The 18,690-nt window shown below is 40.2% G+C and overlaps 1 pseudogene; it reads right to left on the bottom strand.

Moving 5' to 3' along the window:
- Window positions 1-17,828: 17,828 nt before the first annotated feature.
- LOC131415759 (zinc finger CCHC domain-containing protein 10-like) lies at window positions 17,829-18,334 on the bottom strand (annotated as a pseudogene).
- Window positions 18,335-18,690: the final 356 nt, after the last annotated feature.

Genomic DNA, 18,690 nt, shown 5'->3' with positions numbered 1-18,690 from the left:
AAATTGGGCCTTATCAAAATGAAAACTTTTGTGCTTCAAAGAATACTATCAAGAAAGTAAAAAGGCAACTAATAGAATGAGAGAAAATTTTTGCAAAACAGATATCTATAAGGGACTTGTATCTAGCATATATAAAGACCTCTTACAACTCAATAATAAAAGACAAAGAACCCAATTAAAAATGGGAAAAGGATCTGAACAGATATTTTTCCAAGGAAGATATACAATAGCCAGTAAGGACATAAAAGGATGACCAACATCATTAGTCAACAGGGAAATGCAAATCAAAACCATAATGAGAAACCACTTCATACCCACTAGGATGGTTATAGTGAATAAGTCAGATAATGACAATTGTTTTTAAGGATATGGAGAAATCAAATTCATACACTGTTGTTGGGAATGTAAAATGGTCTGGCAGTTTTCTAAAAAAGTTAAACATAGTTACCATTTGACCCAGCAGTTCTATTCCTAGATATATACCCAAGAGAAATAAAAACATACATCCACACAAAAACTTGTCTATGAATACTCATAGAAGCATTATTCATAATAGCCAAAAGGTGGAAACAATACAAATACCTGTATACCCATACGATGGAATACAATTTGGCAATAAAAAGATATAGAGTATCAGTATACACACTACAACATGAATGAACACTGAAAACATGGCACTGAGTGAAAGAAGCCAGCTACAAATTATCACATATTGTAAGATTACATTTATAGGAAATGTCCAGAATAGGCAAATCTATAGAAACAGAAAGTAGATGAGTGACTGCCTAGGGTTAGGAAGGATGGGGGTCAACGGAGGGTGATAGCTAAGTGGTATGGGGTTTCATTCTGGGGTAATTAAAATATTCTAAAATAGATTGTGGTTTTAGTTGAACAACTCTGTGAATATACTAAAATTATTGACTTTTGTACTTTAAATGAGTGAATTGTATGGTATGTAAATTATATTTCAATAAAACTATTACAAAAAAACCCCCAGAGATATAAGGACATAGAAAGTTTGAAAGTAAAAGAAGAGAAAGATATATATCTTATAAAGATAAGCTATACCATAAGAAAGCTATACCAAAATCAGGCAAAGTAGACTTTCAAGCAAGATGTGTTACTAGAGATAAAAAAGGACATTTAAGTAGGATAAATGGATCAATCTTCCTGATGATACCACAATTTTAATCCATATGCAACCAGTAATACAGCTTCAAAATATGTAAAGGAAAAACTGATAAAAGTGAAAGGAGAAATAGACACTCCACAGCAAAATGAGACTTCAACACACTTCTCTCAATAGCTGACAGAACAAGCTTACACACACACAATCAGGAAGAATATAAATAATCAGAATAACATATTAACAAATTTACCAAACGGACATTATAGCACACCGTGACCAACAACGGTGGAAAATATTCTTTTCAAGTACACAATAGAACATTTACCAAAACTATCTATATGCCAGGCCATAACGCAAGCATCAACAAATTTCAAAAAAGTGACACGATTTAGAGTATTTTTTCTGACCACAACAGAATTAAGATAGATATCATTAGCAGAATCATAACTGGAAATCTCCAACGAATTGGAAATTAAGCATACGCATCTAAATTTCACTGTTGGTTCAAATAAGAATCACCCTGGGAATTAGCAAATATTCTGAACTAAGTGAAAATGAAGGTATGACATTAAAAAAGTTAAGATGCTGCTAAAGAAGTGCTTAGAGGGAGTTTTAGCTTTAAACGCACGTTAGAAAAGAAGAAAGACCGAGAATTGGTGGTTTTAATTTTCACCTCAAGAAAATGAAAAAGGTACAGCAAATCAAGCCCAAAGAAAATAGACACAAAGAAATAATAAAAATGCCTGCATCCTAAAAATGTCATAAGTATTAAAAAAGAATGAATGTAAAAAGTTTGAATCAGTGCCTGAAACATAGTTAAGATGCAAATTGGCATTAGTTATTTATTGTTATCATTAGTACAGGGACAAGAATAACTGGAAGATCTATCCCATTTCTCCTCAGGAGCAACATTTGCATTTGACGATGTCTGTCTTCATTGTAATAGCCTCCTCCTTTTCGGGGGGGTGGGGTGGAGTGGGAGGAATCAGCTAGTGAGGCTTCTGGTAGAAATTCTAAATGGAAATGGAAAGTGGGACAGGAGGAAGTAGAGCTAACATTTACTACATTGTCCCATATGCCAGACAGTTGGCTCAGCACACTGCTGGTGTGCGTCTAGTCCACACTTACAGGAACCGGGAGAGGTAGAGATTAATGTGCACATTTCACAGATTTGGCAACTGAGGCTCATGGAGGTGGAGCATCTCACCCAAGTCATACAGCTGGTGAGGGCAGAGCCAGGATTTAGACAGCAATCAGCCTGAGCCTAAAACCAGGGACATGCATTCAACTGCATCATCAAATTGGCCCTTTCTCTATGGGATAAATGAATCCTGGCTAAATCAGGATCTTCTAGCTGCCTTCTCCTCCATGTCCCAACCCGGAAGCATTGTTTCCATGCTTTCCTTCAAATCAGGGAAGGGCTTAGCGTAACTATTTGCCAGCACTTTGAAGTGATGCTGGCTTGGGACTATTTCCCCCCTCCCAGGCCCCCTCCATGCACTGTGGCACAGAACTGGCTCCATACACGCAGGGTCAAGGCCATCGGGGGCAAATGCCCAGCTGCTGGGGTTCAGGGCAGTGACCTCACCGAGCTGATGATAAAGACATCAAGAGCTGTTCCAAAGGAGTGAAGGAGAGGGGACTCGGGACGAACATTTCCTCAGGACCTGCTCTGTTCCAGCCCCTGTGTGAGGCCTTTGTGTGAGCAGAACTTTCCATTATCCCACTCCTCAGTTTTCAGCTGGGGAGAGAGGTGTTAAAAGCAACCAAAGCTTGATCCTCATACCACATAGGGTGGGCACCCCACCTGCCTTCCATCGTTGCCACAGTGACCCGAATCTGACACTGCAAACCCACTATGGGGGGTGCAGGTGACCTACTCTCTTGATGCCAACTATAATGAGTATGGTTTTGAATTGAAAAAAAAATTTCAATCGTCATCACCACATAATACGAATCTGTCCTCCAGATAGTTCTGTGGCTTTTGTAAAAGTCAAGCAGAAAAACTAGGATGAATGCCAATAAATGAAATGCTATATTTCCATTGCATCACCCAGAAATGCACTCGGTAAACTTGAACCTGAAGGAAGCTACACAGAACATGATCCAATTTTCTGCTTTCTGTATGGGAGAACATATTCATACTGTGCAGTAGAGTTATAGAAAAATGGATGCTCCATAAAGATATTCTCTGTCAGACTATTTAGAATTCAATTTGGTATTTTAGAAAAGTGGTAATGTCTAATTTTGTATAAAACTTTGTCAGACAAAAGGAAACAATAATCTTTTTCAATTGAGAGAGATGTTGTTTTGAGATCCAACCAAAAAAAACAAAGTCAACCAAGGCATAGTAATTAAGGGGGTTCCCAGGACGCCAGAGTCACTGCTGTAAGGGGATCACCGAAGTCCTTTATTTCTGCTAGTGACGTTTCTTAAATTCTCCCCAAATGTCAATATTTTTACCAAACAAGCATCTGCTTTCACTTTAAATAAATGTGTCAAAAACTTTAGCTGGAAAACTAAAAAGTTGATCTAAATTGATTAACAAGTCCTTAATTACTGAAAGAAAATGTGGTGAAGCTTTATTTGCTTTTGCTAAATTTCTTGTCTTGAAGATAGACCCAGCAAACTGAGATGCTGCAAATGCTTTTATTCAACACATAGGAAGAAGTGTCAGTGCTGAGAACCAGAGAGAAAGTTCCCTCTGAAACCAGGATGTTTACCGGGAAATGTGCACCCTTCAAACATGATCTAATTGCTAGTAAATTTTCCTCTTAAAAAATCTATGATGGTATATCCAAAAAAAAAAATCTACGATGAAGTTGTTCCTGGTCCCAGTATCCTTCTTTCAGAGATGTGACCTTTGGGAGGTTCTTGGGAGAAATGTGGACAGTGGGATGTGGGGTATTGCTTATGGAAACATTGGGAATTTTTGTTCATGTTGTGTTAGACATTTGGATCCATGGGAGCTAGGGCCTGGTTGTTTCTCACTTGACTCAAAGTGAAACAGAATTTTTATGAGAAAGAGAAATTTCTCGTCATTGCAACATTTCCCAGTGCTATCCCACCCCCAGCCTTGTCACCTCACCAGTAACCACAGTTATTATGATCATTGAAAGTGAGCCAGCCACTGTGACCTTGGCCCAAATTGTCCCAGGGAAGTCTTCTATTTTGATTAGTTTGCTCTTACCATCTTGATACATTTAGTCTAATGTAAAGCATTAAGTGATCAGGAAAATCCCACATGCTAGTGTTTTTCAAAAGGTCGCCTAAAGGCCACTTCCATCAGATCACCTGTGGTGCTTATTACGAATGCTGTGGCCTGCCCCAGGCCCACGATATCATTGAAGGGCCTAGGGCTATGCATTGTAATAAATACTCTAAGTAATAATTATAATATGAAAATTTGATAACTGCTGATCTAGGGGAAAGGCCATAGAAAATTATAGATCCTTGCTTGTTAACACTATTAGATAAGGAAGTACAGATTGCTAAAGGGAAATAATATTTCTTTATCCTAATTTTTAATCTGCTTATCTCATTTAACCAATGTCTTAGTCCATCCAGACTGCTATAACAGCAAACCACAGACTAGACGGCTTATATACAGCAGAAATTCATTTCTCACAGTTCTGGAGGCTGAAAGTTCAAGATTAGGGTGCCAGCATGGTCTGGTGAGGGCCCTCGTCTGGGTGGCAGACTTCTTGTTGTCTCCTCACATGGTGGAAGGGGCAGGGGAGGCCTCTTTTATAAGGGCATTAACCTCATTCCTGACCTAATCACCTCCCAAGGTGGGTGGTGATTACTAATACCACTACTAATACCATCATATATAGCATTAGACTTTCAACACAGGAATTTCAGGGGACACAAACATTCAGACCACGGCAACCAGAATTCCCTGGTTCCATCCAGTGCCAACTGCATACTCTTAACAGAAGCTCTGAGAGTCATTAGTGTGTTGCCCTTGATATCACATGATTTTCTAAAGGGATTCAAGCATTCTTTTCTCTGACTTCAGACTAAAGTTGACCCATGGCTAGTTGGACAGAATATGTACTGATCTATTATCTGCTTGTACAGCTGATTCAGCCATTTTTATTTTATCTGTTTGTTCAACACATATGACCCAGAGATTTCAGGGTTTGTCAATATAGTATGGAAAAATAACCTGCAGATTTTGTTACATATGACACTTGCCTGACCAGTTCGGAGGAAACTTTATTTTACTAATTATTTTTCCTTTCTGTATACACCTGTCAATCCAGTTCAAATGGTTAACATGATACTGCTTTATAGATGGTGGCTAAGTAAATTCTTGGCTTCTGGTTTCCCTAAATTATTTATTACACAGTCAAAATAATGCATTAGGAAGTTTTAATATTGTCTGATGCCATCTGGGAGTAATCTGTATTCTCAGAGTAAATAGGTCATTCATATTAAGAAATAGCATAATAACAATCTGAAACTTCCGGTATGTCTTTTTAGTATCCTCTTCTGTTTTTACATTTAAGTAACTTCTGAAAAAACTAATCATCTAAGAAGCTGGCTTGTCTTTCTAAAATGGAAGTTTCATGTGTTTTTCTTTTTCTTTCTTTCTTGTAACCATTTTGTGTGTGTGTGTGTCATGAGAACGTTTAAGATCGACTCTCAGCAAATTTCAAGTACCTAATACAGCATTGTTAACTACAGTCACCATGCTGTACATTAGATTTCTAAAACTTGTTCATCTTACGACTGAAAGTTTATACCCTTTGACCAGCATCTCCCCAGTTCCCTCACTCCCAGCCCCTGGTAACCACCATTCTACTCTCTGTTTCTATGAGCTTGATTTTTTAGATTTCACATATAAGTGAGATCATACAGTATTTGTCTTTCTCTGTCTGACATTTCATTTAGCATAATGTCCTCGAGGTTCATCCATGTTATCTCAAATGCGAGATTTCCTTCTTTTTTATGGCTAAATAATATTCTATTGTGTATATATGTGTGTGCGTGTGCGTGTGTGTGTGTGTGTGTATGTGTATATATACCACATTTTCTTTATCCATTGACCCCCCAATGGATGCTTAGGTTGTTTGCTGCATTCCTTAATTTTGGTCCCTGGGTGGATGAGACTGCCTCTAGTACCTTGTTCAGTAGGGTTGCATTCGGACAAAGGTCCACTTCAGGGTCTACAGTTGGGTCCTCAGAGAGTGGGCCTGTCACCAGGTGTGCAGCCAGTGTAGCTCCCACCAGGTCTCTGGGAGGGGTCCTGATGGGTCACTGGGTAGGTCCCTCAGCAGGCAGGATTAGTCCTGGACCATGGCTGAGAGGTGCTGGTACTGAGTCTTAGGGCTATTTCAGGGTCCACAGCCAAGACTGAGGTCTGCAGACCTCGCTCTGGAGGCATGAATGGGTGTGTCTCCCACCAGGTCCCTCGGTGGGCTGGACTGCTCCCTTACCATGGCTGGAGGGACTGGAGCAGAATATAGCCTTGTTTCAGGTTCTCCTGAGGCGCAGACAGGAGTGTCTCCTGCCAGGTCGCTGTGCTGGTAGACGGCTCGCAGACTGCAGCTGGGAGGGGTTACAGCTGAGTAAAGTGCCCTTCCGGGATCTCCAGAGGAACAAATAGGAGTGTCTCCTGCCAGGTCCTTGTGCCAGCAGGACTGTTTGTGGACTGCAGCTGGGAGGGACTGGAGCCGAGTATAGGGCCCTTTCAGAATCTCTGGGGGTGCAGAAGGGAGTGTCCCCTGCTGAGTCCCTGTGCCAGCAGGGCTGTTCCTGGACTGTAGCTGGGAGGGACCGGAGTCCAGTTACAGGTCACTTTCAGAATCTACAGTCAGACCGAGTGTGGTGGGCTTACCTCAAGGGGCTCCCAGACTGCAGCCAACAGGGGCTGGAGCCGATTCATGGGACACTTCAGGATCCACAGCAAAGACTGAGGTCTGTGTGCCTATTACTTGGGTGAGTTTGACTACTTCCAGGTTCCTTGGTATATGGTGTTGGTGTCAGAACCGAGCCAAATGGAGCTGCAGCCGAGACCTTGGGGATATGGAGCTGTTTCTGTTTCTGTAGCTGAGACGACAGTCAGTGACTCAGCCACCTGGGCGAGGTCCTGGCTTTTTTTCTTTTTTTGTGTGTGTGAGGAAGATCAGCCCTGTGCTAACATCTGCCAATCCTCCTCTTTTTTTGCTAAGGAAGACTGGCCCTGCGCTAACACCCATGCCCATCTTCCTCCACTTTATATGGGACGCTGCCACAGCATGGCTTGCCAAGCAGTGCGTCGGTGCCCGCCGGGGATCCCCACTGGTGAACCCCGGGCCACTGCAGCGGAGCATGCGCACTTAACCGCCTGCGCCACTGGGCCGGCCCCAAGGTCCTGATTTCTGAAAACAATTCTCCTTGGTCTTGGACTCCACCGGAGTTTTACAATCTCCTACCTGGATCCCAAAGCTCCCACGCTGGTACTTTTGTCTGTGGATGGCTGCCAAATTATTGTTGCCTAAGAAGGATACAATTGGGGACCTTCTATTCAGCCATCTTGCTGACTCTTTTTCTTTTTTTGTTAAATGGTTTTATTGAGATATAATTCACATACCATACAATTCACCCATTTAAAGTGCATAATTCAATGGATATCAGCATACTGACAGAGTTGTGCAAGTATCACCACAATCAATTTTAGAATATTTTCCTTACCCCCCCAAAAACCCACACTTCCTAGACATCACACCCCAATTCTCCATCCTCCACAGCCCAAGACAACCACTAATCTACTTTCTATGTCTACAGCTTTGCCTATTCTGGACATTTCACATAAATGGAATCTTTCAATATATGGTCCTTTGTGACTGGCTTCTTTCACTTAGCATCATGTTTTCAGTGTTCATCCATGGTGTAGCTTACATACTGATACTCCATTTCTTTGTATTGCTGAATCATATTCCATTGCATGGATATACCACATATTGTTTATCCATACATCAATTGATGGGCATTTGGGTTGTTTCCACCTTTTGGCTACCATGAATAATGTTTCTATGAGCATTTGTGGACAAGATTTTGTGAAAGTATGGGATAATAGGTGAGCATTCTCATTCTTGTATAGATAGCTAGGGTTTACAGAAGAATTTGAATATGAGTAAATAAAAAATTTAAATAGAAACACATTTTAAGTGAATCAGAAGAGTTCTCATTTTAAAGAAACTCTTAGATGATTTCCTTTTTAGAATTCCCTCAAGTTGTGTTTTGGTGGATTTGTGTTTTCCATCCACTGCCAAATGTTTAGTTTGGATGGAAGACTGGGTTTACATGGTATAGGAGAGAGTGAAAAAACAGCTGTGGAAAGTGGCGGATTATTGAAAGCCCTTTATAAATGCTAAGGCTTTTTATGAGTGTAGACAATCGGTAATCATGGATGATCTCTGATGTCCCTAAATTTAGAGGGGGTAGAGGAAGAGTAGCCACCAGATTCAGAGGTTGCAGAACAGTACCACAGAAGCAAAGAAAGAGCGAACTTCCAAAAGAAGGGAATTCAACAGTGTCAAATTCTGCATTCCAGAAAAATCAAGGATGCCAACGGCTGAAAGAACTTAGGAATTCAGAGTTGATGTTCAAGAGAGCAGCTTGAACTGAATGGGTGGCAGGAAGGTGAAGCAACAAGTGCTGGCTCCTCTTTATGTCAAGATGGCAACTTGAGAATGTCTTGAACATTTTGAAGGTAAGAAGGAGGAAAACCTGAAGACATAAGAAAGAGAAAAACCATAATAGAGGGTGGCGTTTGGGTGAGAAATAGAATAAAGAACACAGGTGGAAGTACAGCCTTAGAAAGGTTAGTCAGAGATCTCGAGTCAAGATGGCGGCGTAAGCAGACTCGGAACTCACCTCCTCCCGTGGACACAGCCAATTTACAGCTACTCGTGGAAAAATTACCCCTGAGACAGAACTGAAAACTGGATGAGAGGAACTCCTGCAACAACGGACAATCCTAACTGAGGCGGAAGAGGCAGAGACTCCCTTCTGGAGAGGAAAAACGCCGCCTTCACAAGCCGCCAGCTTCACGGCCGCCGGGAGCAGCGGACAGGTCCGCAGCCCTCCCTGGAGGCGCGGGGCCCTGAGCCGGGAGCGCCCCCGCTGTGGGCACTTTGTGGACCCAGCACAATCGACACCAGCGGCATAATATCTGACTTTGCCTGCTACTAAAACATTGGGGAGCACCCCCAGAAAACCCGGTTCACAAAGAAACTAAAACCGGCTCTTAAAGGGCCCGTGCGCAAACTCACCCGTTTCAGAAAGCAACCTAAGATCACCAGAAAGAAAGGTGCACAGTGCTGTGGTGAAAAGAGACTCACCTGATAGGCCCTGAGTGCATCTCGGTGAGGGGTGAGACCTCTCCAGGGACTGGGACATTGGCGGCGGCCACTGTTGTGGCCTGGTGTGGGCGTGCTGACACAGACGCCATTGGAGTTCTCCCTGAGGCCTGCTAGCCCAGGGTCTGCCCCACCCGCTAGAGCACCAATTTAATCCAGCTCAGCCCGAGTGGGCAGCCCACCCTAGAGACTGGCCCCACCCATCAACAAGCCCTCAGGCAACGTGTGGGCCTGCATAGATTGGTGACTGGATTCTCTGCAGCCTGGCAACTGAACCGACTTTAGCAGGGCAGGGTGTTCACAAGGAACGGGTGGAGAGTGTGGGGCGGTAGCGGAGTGTGTGGGGCTCCCGCCGTGGAGAGACTGGGTCCGCTTGGGGATGTCGGGGCGCGCACACGGGGCAGGACTGTGTTGACTGTGTGTGTGGACCTGTGGGTGGCAGGGCTTGTCAGCCGCAGAAGACTTGTGCTTCTCAAAGACCCACATAGGGGGTTTGCCCCACCTTCCAAAGCCTGAAACAATTGGGTGCTCCTGTGCCTGAGGCCAGCCCCACCCAGCTGCAATCCTCAGAGAGCTGACAAGAGACCTAATAGGCTAGAGGCTTACAGCAATTGTAAGGCCCTGAGCCTAACAACCTGCCATGCTGGGGGCCTACTCACTTAAAAGAAATACTGCAACACAAATGTGCTATTAGAACTTGCAGCCAACTGTGCTGGGGCTCCCCACACCTGATAAAGAGACTGAAGGGCCCACAACAACTACAAGCAGCTGAGCATTACAACAGCTGGCCAGGAGCATAACTCGGCCTCCCTGGGTGCCTACAGGGAGAGCAAACAGGCCACAACAGAAGGACACATGTAGCCCACATAGGGGTCACCCCTGGAACATTGAGAACTGAGGAAAGCACACTGGAAACCTTCTAAGGCATCACTTACATAAGGTCACCTATCCAAGAGCAGGAGACGTAGCTGACCTATCTAATACGTAGACACAAGCACAGGGAAAGAGGCAAAATGAGGAGGCAAAAGAATACATTCCAAGTAAGGGAACAGGACAAAACCCCAGAAAAGGAACTAAGTGAAACAGAAATGAGCAACTTACCCGACAGAGAGTTCAAACTAAGAGTGTTAATGATGCTCACTGATCTGGGGAGAAGAATAGATGAACTCAGTGAGAATGTCAACAAAGAAATGGAAGATATAAAAAAGAACCAATCAGAAATGAAGAATACAATACTGGAAATGAAAAATTCATTAGAGGGACTCAAAAGCAAAGTAGAGGATACAGAAGAACGGATCTGTGAGCTGGATGAAAGACTAGAAGAAATTACCCAAGGTGAACAGGTAAAAGAGAAAAGAATTAAAAAGAGTGAGGACAGTCTAAGGGACCTCTGGGACAACATCAAGCACACTAACATCCATGTTATAGGTGTCCCAGAAGGAGCAGAGTGAGACAAGGGGGCAGAGAATCTATTTCAAGAAATAATAGATGAAAACTTCCCTAACCTAAGGAAGGAAACAGACATCCAGGTACAGGAAGCACAGAGAGCCCCAAAGAAGATAAACCCAAAGAGGCCCACACCAAGACACATCATAATCAAAATGTCCAGAATTAAAGATAAAGAGAGAATCCTAAAAGCCACAAGAGAATGTCAGGTTACATACAAAGGAAACCCCATAAGACTATCAGCTGACTTCTCAGCAGAAACCTTACAGGCTAGAAGAGAATGGTACGATATATTTAAAGTGCTAAAAGGAAAAAACTTACAGCCAAGAATACTCTACCCAGCAAGGTTATCATTCAAAATGGAAGGAGAGATCAAAATTTTCCCAGACAAGCAAAAATTAAAGGAGTTTGTCACCAAGAAACCAGTGCTACAAGAAATGTTAAAGGGACTGATTTAAGGGGAAAAGAGAAGACCACATATAGGAAAAATTATCTATTTCCATGATAAGAACGTAATGGATACAAATGTACAAAAAAGAGGTTAGATATGATATCAAAAACGTAAAAGGACGGAGGAGGGGAGTTAAAGAGTACAGCTTTCAGACAGAGGCCAAACTAAAGTGACCATCAATTCTGTATAGAAGAAGAAAGGAACAGAGAAGGACTACTAAAACACTGAGAAAAAAAAAAAAAGTTAAAAAACGGCAGTAAGTACATATTTATCAATAGCTACTTTAAACGTCAATGGACTAAATGCTCCAATTAAAAGGCATAGGGTGGCTCACTGGATAAAAAAACAAGACCCATATATATGCTGCATACAAGAGACACACTTCAGACCTAAAGACACTCACAAACTGAAAGTGAAGGGATGGAAAAAGATACTCCACGCAAATGGCAATGAAAAGAAAGCTGGGGTAGCAGTACTCATATCAGACAAAATAGACTTTAAAACAAAAACTGTAAAAAGAGACAAAGAAGGGCATTACATAACGATCAAGGGAACAATCCAACAAGAGGATATAACACTTGTAAATATCTATGCACCCAATGTAGGTGCACCTAAATATATAAAGCAATTATTCACAGACATAAAAACAGAAATAGACAGTAACACAATAATAATAGGGGACTTTAACACTCCACTTACACCAACGGATAGATCATCCAAACAGAAGATCAATAAGGAAACATTGGCCTTAAACGACACACTAGAACAGATGGACCTAGTAGATATATACAGAGCATTGCATCCAAAAACCGAAGAATACATGTTCTTTTCAAATGCACATGGAACATTCTCCAGGATTGATCACATATTAGGCCACAAAACAAGTCTCCATAAATTTAAGAAGATTGAAATAATACCAAGCATCTTTTCTGACCACAACAGTATGAAACTAGAAATCAACTATAGGAAGAAAATCAGAAAAGCCACAAATACATGGAGATTAAACAAAATGCTACTGAACAACCACTGTGTTAATGAAGAAATCAAAGAAGAAATCAAAAAATACCTGGAGACAAATGAAAATGAAAATACGACATGCCAGAATTTATGGGATACAGCAAAAGTGGTTCTAAGAGGGAAGTTTATAGCAATACAGGCCTATCTCAACAAACAAGAAAAATCTCAAATAAACAATCTAACAATGCACCTAAAGGAACTGGAAAAAGAAGAACAAACCAAGCCCAAAATCAGTAGAAGAAGGGAAATAATAAAAATCAGAGCAGAAATAAATGAAACAGAGACCAAAAAAAAAAAGAAAAAATTAATAAAACCAAGAGCTGGTTCTTTGAAAAGATCAACAAAATTGACAAACCTTTAGCTAGACTTACCAAGAAAAAAAGAGAGAAGGTACAAATAAGTAAAATCAGAAATGAAAGAAGAGAGGTTATAACAGACACCTCAGAAATACAAAAGATTATAAGAGAATACTATGAAAAGCTATATGCCAACCAATTCGACAATCTGGAAGAAATGAATAAATTCTTAGAATCGTACAACCTTCCAATACTGGATCAAGAAGAAGTAGAGAATTTGAATAGACGAATCACCAGTAAGGAGATGAAACAGTAATCACAAACCTCCCCCAAAACAAAAGTCCAGGACCAGACGGCTTCCCTGGTGAATTCTACCAAACATTCAAAGAAGACTTATTACCTATCCTTCTCAAACTCTTCCAAAAAATTGAGGGGGGGGGGGAAGCTCCCTAACTCATTCTACGAAGCTGACATTACCCTGATACCAAAACCAGACAAGGACAACACAAAAAAAAGAAAATTACAGGCCAATATCACTGATGAACATCGATGCAAAAATCCTCAACAAAATACTAGCAAATCGCATACAACAATATGTTAAAAAGATTATACACCATGATCAAGTGGGATTTATTCCAGGTATGCAGGGATGGTTTAACATTTGCAACTCAATCAACGTAATACACCACATTAATAAAATGAAGAATAAAAATCACATGATCATCTCAATAGATGCAAAGAAAACATTTGACAAGATACAGCATCCATTTATGAGAAAAACTCTGAAAAAATGGGTATAGAAGGAAAGTACCTCAACATAATAAAGACCATATATGAGAAACCCACAGCTAATATAATCCTCAATGGTGAAAAACTGAAACCCATCTCTCTAAGAACAGGAACCAGACAAGGATGCCCACTCTCACCACTCCTATTTAACATAGTACTGGAAGTCCTAGCTAAGCAATCAGGCAAGAGAAAGAAATAAAAGGGATCCAAATTAGAATGGAAGAAGTGAAACTGTCACTATTTGCAGATGACATGATTTTATATACAGAAAACCCTAAAGAATCCACCAGAAAACTTTTAGAAGTAATAAACGAATATGGTAAAGTTGCAGGATACAAAATCAACATATAAAAATCAGTTGCATTTCTGTACACTAACAACGAAGTAGCAGAAAGAGAAATTAAGAATATCATCCCATTTACAATTGCAACAAAAAGAATAAAATACCTAGGAATAAACTTAACCAAAGAGGTGAAAGATCTGTACACCGAAAACTATAAAACATTTCTGAAAGAAATTGAAGAAGACACAAAGAAATGGAAAGATATCCTGTGCTCTTGGATTGGAAGAATTAACATAGTTAAGATGTCCATACTTCCTAAAGCCATCTATAGATTCAATGCAATCCCTATCAAAGTTCCAACAACATTTTTCACAGAAATAGAACAAAGTATCCTAAAATTTATATGGAACAACAAAAGACCGCGAATAGCTAAAGGAATCCTGAGAAAAAAGAACAAAGCTGGAAGTATCACACTTCCTGATTTCAAAATATACTATAAACCTATAGTAACCAAAACAGCATGGTACTGGCACAAAAACAGACACACAGATCAATGGAATAGAATTGAAAGCCCAGAAATAAACCCACACATCTATGGACAGCTAATCTTTGACAAAGGAGCCAAGAACATACAATGGGGAAAAGAAAGTCTCTTCAACAAATGGTGTTGGGAAAACTGGATAGCCACATGCAAAAAAATGAAAGTAGACCCTTACCTTACACCATACACAAAAATTAACTCCAAATGGATTAAAGACTTGAATGTAAAACCTGAAACTGTGAAACTTCTAGAAGAAAACATAGGCAGTATGCTCTTCCACATCGGTCTTAGCAACATCTTTTCAAACACCACGTCTGACGGGGCAAGAGAAACAATAGAAAAAATAAACAAACGGGACTACATCAAACTAAAAAGCTTCTGCACAGCAAAGGAAACCATCAACAAAGTGAAAAGACAACCTAACAATTGGGAGAAGATATTTGCAAACCATACATCTGATAAGGGCTTAATCTCCAAAATATATAAAGAACTCATGCATCTCAACAACAAAAAAACTACCAACCCAATTAAAAAATGAGCAAAAGACCTGAACAGACATTTCTCCAAAGAAGATATACAGATGGCCAACAGACACATGAAAAGATGTTCAAAATCACTATCAGGGAAACGCAAATCAGAACTACAATGAGATATCACCTCACGCCCATCAGAATGGCTATAATTAACAAGACAGGAAACAACATATGTTGGAGAGGATGTGGAGAGAAGGGAACACTCATACACTGCTGGTGGGAGTCCAAACTGGTGCAGCCACTATGGAAAACAGTATGGAGATTCCTCAAAAAATCAAGGATAGAAGTACCATATGATCCAGCTATTCCACTGTTGGGTATTTACCCAAAGAACTTGAAAACACCAATTTGTAAAGGTACATGCACCCCTGTGTTCATTGCAGCGTTATTCACAATAGCCAAGACTTGGAAGCAACCTAAGTGCCCATCAAGGGATGAATGGATAAAGAAGATGTGGTATATATACACAATGGAATACTACTCAGCCACAAGAAACGATGAAATCCAGCCATTTGTGACAACATGGATGGACATTGAGGGTATTATGCAAAGTGAAATAAGTCAGAGGGAGAAGGTCAAATACCGTATGATTTCCTTCATTAAGTAGTAGATAATAATAACAATAAACAAACACATAGGGACAAAGATTGGATTGGTCCTTACCAGAGGGGAAGGGGGGAGGGAGGAGGGTGAAAGGGATAATTCTGTACATGTGTGTGGTGATGGGTTGTAATTAGTATTTGGGTGGTGAACATGATGTAATCTATGCAGAAATAGAAGTATAATGATGTACACCTGAAATTTTTACAATGTTATAAACCAATGTTACTGCAATAAAAAAAAAAAAAAAAGAAAGGTTAGTCAATTTGTCTTCCCAAAGAAGAGCAAAAGAAGAAAGAAGATTAAAAATAGGGACACTTGGAGGCAGAGTAATGGCAAAATGAAATTATTGTTTGGATGACCTCAGTATTTTCAGTCAAAGCTAAGAGTGCTTCCTTCTTCATGTATGTATATGGGACAGTGGGCAGGGGAAGGAGAAACAAGTATCAGTATGCTGGACATATTTGGTAGGTATTATAATAAGCCCACAAAATGTGAATTGATGAGTCCTAAACCAAATTCTTATTTTTTATTTATTTATTTTTTTCAGGGCATTGTAAAGATCCCTGAAATTTGTAATTTCTCTTCTTCAATACTAGGCAGCCTGGATGATGGCTTAGGAAAAGCAGAAAGCAGGCAGTGGGGTACCCCTCTAGAGTTGGGGACTGCAAGGCTATTTCAAGGACAGGTGTGATCCAGTCTAGGGGGATACCACATGCATGCATTATTCAATGGCCAAGTAAGGTTAGAGATGGACGTAGAGATTGTAAACATAAAGAAAAGTTGAGACCAGAGGTCTAGACAACTGAAAAGAGCATGGTAAAGAGTAGGGATGATGGAGTGAGGGGGAGAAACACTGGTGTTTCAGGAAAGAAGAAGTGCAAGGTTAGGATCTGGGGAGAGGAAAAACGACCACAGAGCAGTTTAAAGGATGCAGATCTTTGTGTGTGTGTGTGGGTGGGTGGGTGTGTGCATTTTTGGTTAGTAATTTATTAAATTTACCTGTCATTTGATACACTCTGTATGGAGCCTTTGAAGTGCTGTTTTGAGAGTTTATTTACAATCATTAAAGTAGATGGTTCTATAAATTATATTGTAGTAATTATAGGCTCCTTAAACTCACAGCATACATATATTTCAACATTTAAATAGAAGCCCATTTTCTTCAAAAGTAATTTTCTACTACTTTCTCATAAAAACATGAAAAAGACAATATTCATAGTTTCAAAAACCTACAGTTAACTCAAACCAAGATTTTTCTACAAATGATACCTCTTTCCAAAAAGTTTAAATGATATCACAGAATAATATAATGTTAAACCAAATAATCTCACCACAACAGAAATATTGTGCAGTATTTCTTTTTAACATTTAATGCTGGATTTCAACTGTCTATATGCTATGTAAACACACCAGATTAATCTATGTCATTTACATTTATGCAGTAGACTGTCATATATGACCAGTTACCATATAAGCTATTGTACCATAATTACAAAAATGGCGAAAGGCAATCTTTACAAAAGCTTTAAAAAAATCTTAATAGAAGGCAAAGAACATCACCTTAATTTTCTGTGAAAATTACTTCTCTTCCTCCTGACTTTTTTTTCCCTTTAAGTAGTACCTTTTATAGCATGTTAACACAAAGATATTTATATCACTTTTACTTGTTAGCTTTTTGCATGACTTTTCTTTTTTCATACACTGAATTTATCAAAAGGCACCAGCATTAGACTCCTAAGTAGTTTCAGATTTTTTGTTCCTTTTTAGGCTCTCCTAGAACAAGTTTGCTCAGAAAAGGTAACTAAGAGCCAGAAAAAAATGAATGATACAACACAGCAACTTGAAATTTGTACCCTCCAAAAAGTATAAACATATTACTAGGCCCTTTGAAGTTTTCATGTAGGACAAGAAATTGGAATAACTTTCTGAACATAAACATAAAAATAGAGCACATTTATTAACAGTGGGAAAACTCTAACAATGTATTAAATCTTATAGAATAACACCAAATGCATGAGAAATTCATTGCCAGATATTCTGATGCGTTATCCTGACAATATGCCTGATACATACCGCTAACATATAACAACGTGTGGCGTTTATTTCACAAGGAGAAAAGATAACAAGTTTCATCACAAAAACAGATTTACTACTGGATTTCCACTTTGATTAAATTCTAGAGATAATTTTAAAGATAAAAAATAAGACACACAAAATAAAAGTCTTTATCTTAATACTCTTTATGCTCTTACGATGTAAAACATTTAGAAACTTTTGAACTCCAGAAATTTTGGCCAGTTAACCCATTTGGCCTTAACGTACTCTAAATTTCCTTTTGAGAAACACATTAATGTTTTCGGTCCATCAGTCCAACATGGGTGGAGCAATTCTATTTCTTTTTCTTCTTCTTTAGTGGTCCCTTCTCAGAGCTGCTATCTGTGCCAGTGCTGCTGCTACTGGAAGGGCTGGAATCTGCGTCTGAATCAGAGAAGAAGGAAGAGCTTATGGAGGAGGAGAAGGTGATGACCTAGGGGAGCTTTCATCAGTGTCGCTGTCCTCTGAGGAGGAGGAGGTAAATGTTTCTCCACTCTCTGATGAAGAATCACTAACTCAGCTGTCACTGCCATTGCTATTAGAACTGATTACACTCTTAGACCTCTTTTTCTTGGTCTTTCTACATTAGTTTCTTCAATGCTTTGTTGTAATAATAATGTTTTCTTTTTCTTTTAAAGCTTTCTGTAGTTCTGCTGGTCTTAAAGGCCTATGTAGGTATTTTATTTTTCCTGTGCATTCTTGAGATCAATGTCCAAATTCCAAGCATTTCTGACATCCTACGTGTTGCTTATTCACTTCAGCTTATCCCAGGGCTATGAGCCAATGCACAGGAGTCGCCATCTTAGCACGGCTGAGGCCTGCCCTGCTGGAGGAGGAGTCAGGTCTGAATCATGACCCCTCCAAAGATCAGGGTGGATAAGGGAGGGGGGGGAATGAAGGAGTGTGAGAGATGAGCGGTTAAGGTCAAAGAGGAACATTTCAATATTCAGGCAGTAAAGGAAGAAAAGATCTCCATGATGAAGGGAGCAGTGGCTCAGCCATGCTGGTGAGTGCTGGAAGCGGAATAGAAAGGAAAGGCCCCATAGTGAAGGGCTCAGAGTTGCCGAGAGACCAGGACCAATAGTCACTAAGGACAATAGCATTAGATGGATAGCAACAGAAAAGCGTGGCCCTTGTGCTCAAGTCCTTGAGGATAT

The sequence above is a fragment of the Diceros bicornis genome, chromosome 17 (genome assembly GCF_020826845.1).
Source record: "Diceros bicornis minor isolate mBicDic1 chromosome 17, mDicBic1.mat.cur, whole genome shotgun sequence".
Taxonomy (NCBI): domain Eukaryota; kingdom Metazoa; phylum Chordata; class Mammalia; order Perissodactyla; family Rhinocerotidae; genus Diceros; species Diceros bicornis.
Note: the sequence above shows the minus strand (reverse complement) of the source record. Positions and strands in the feature narration are given on the sequence as shown.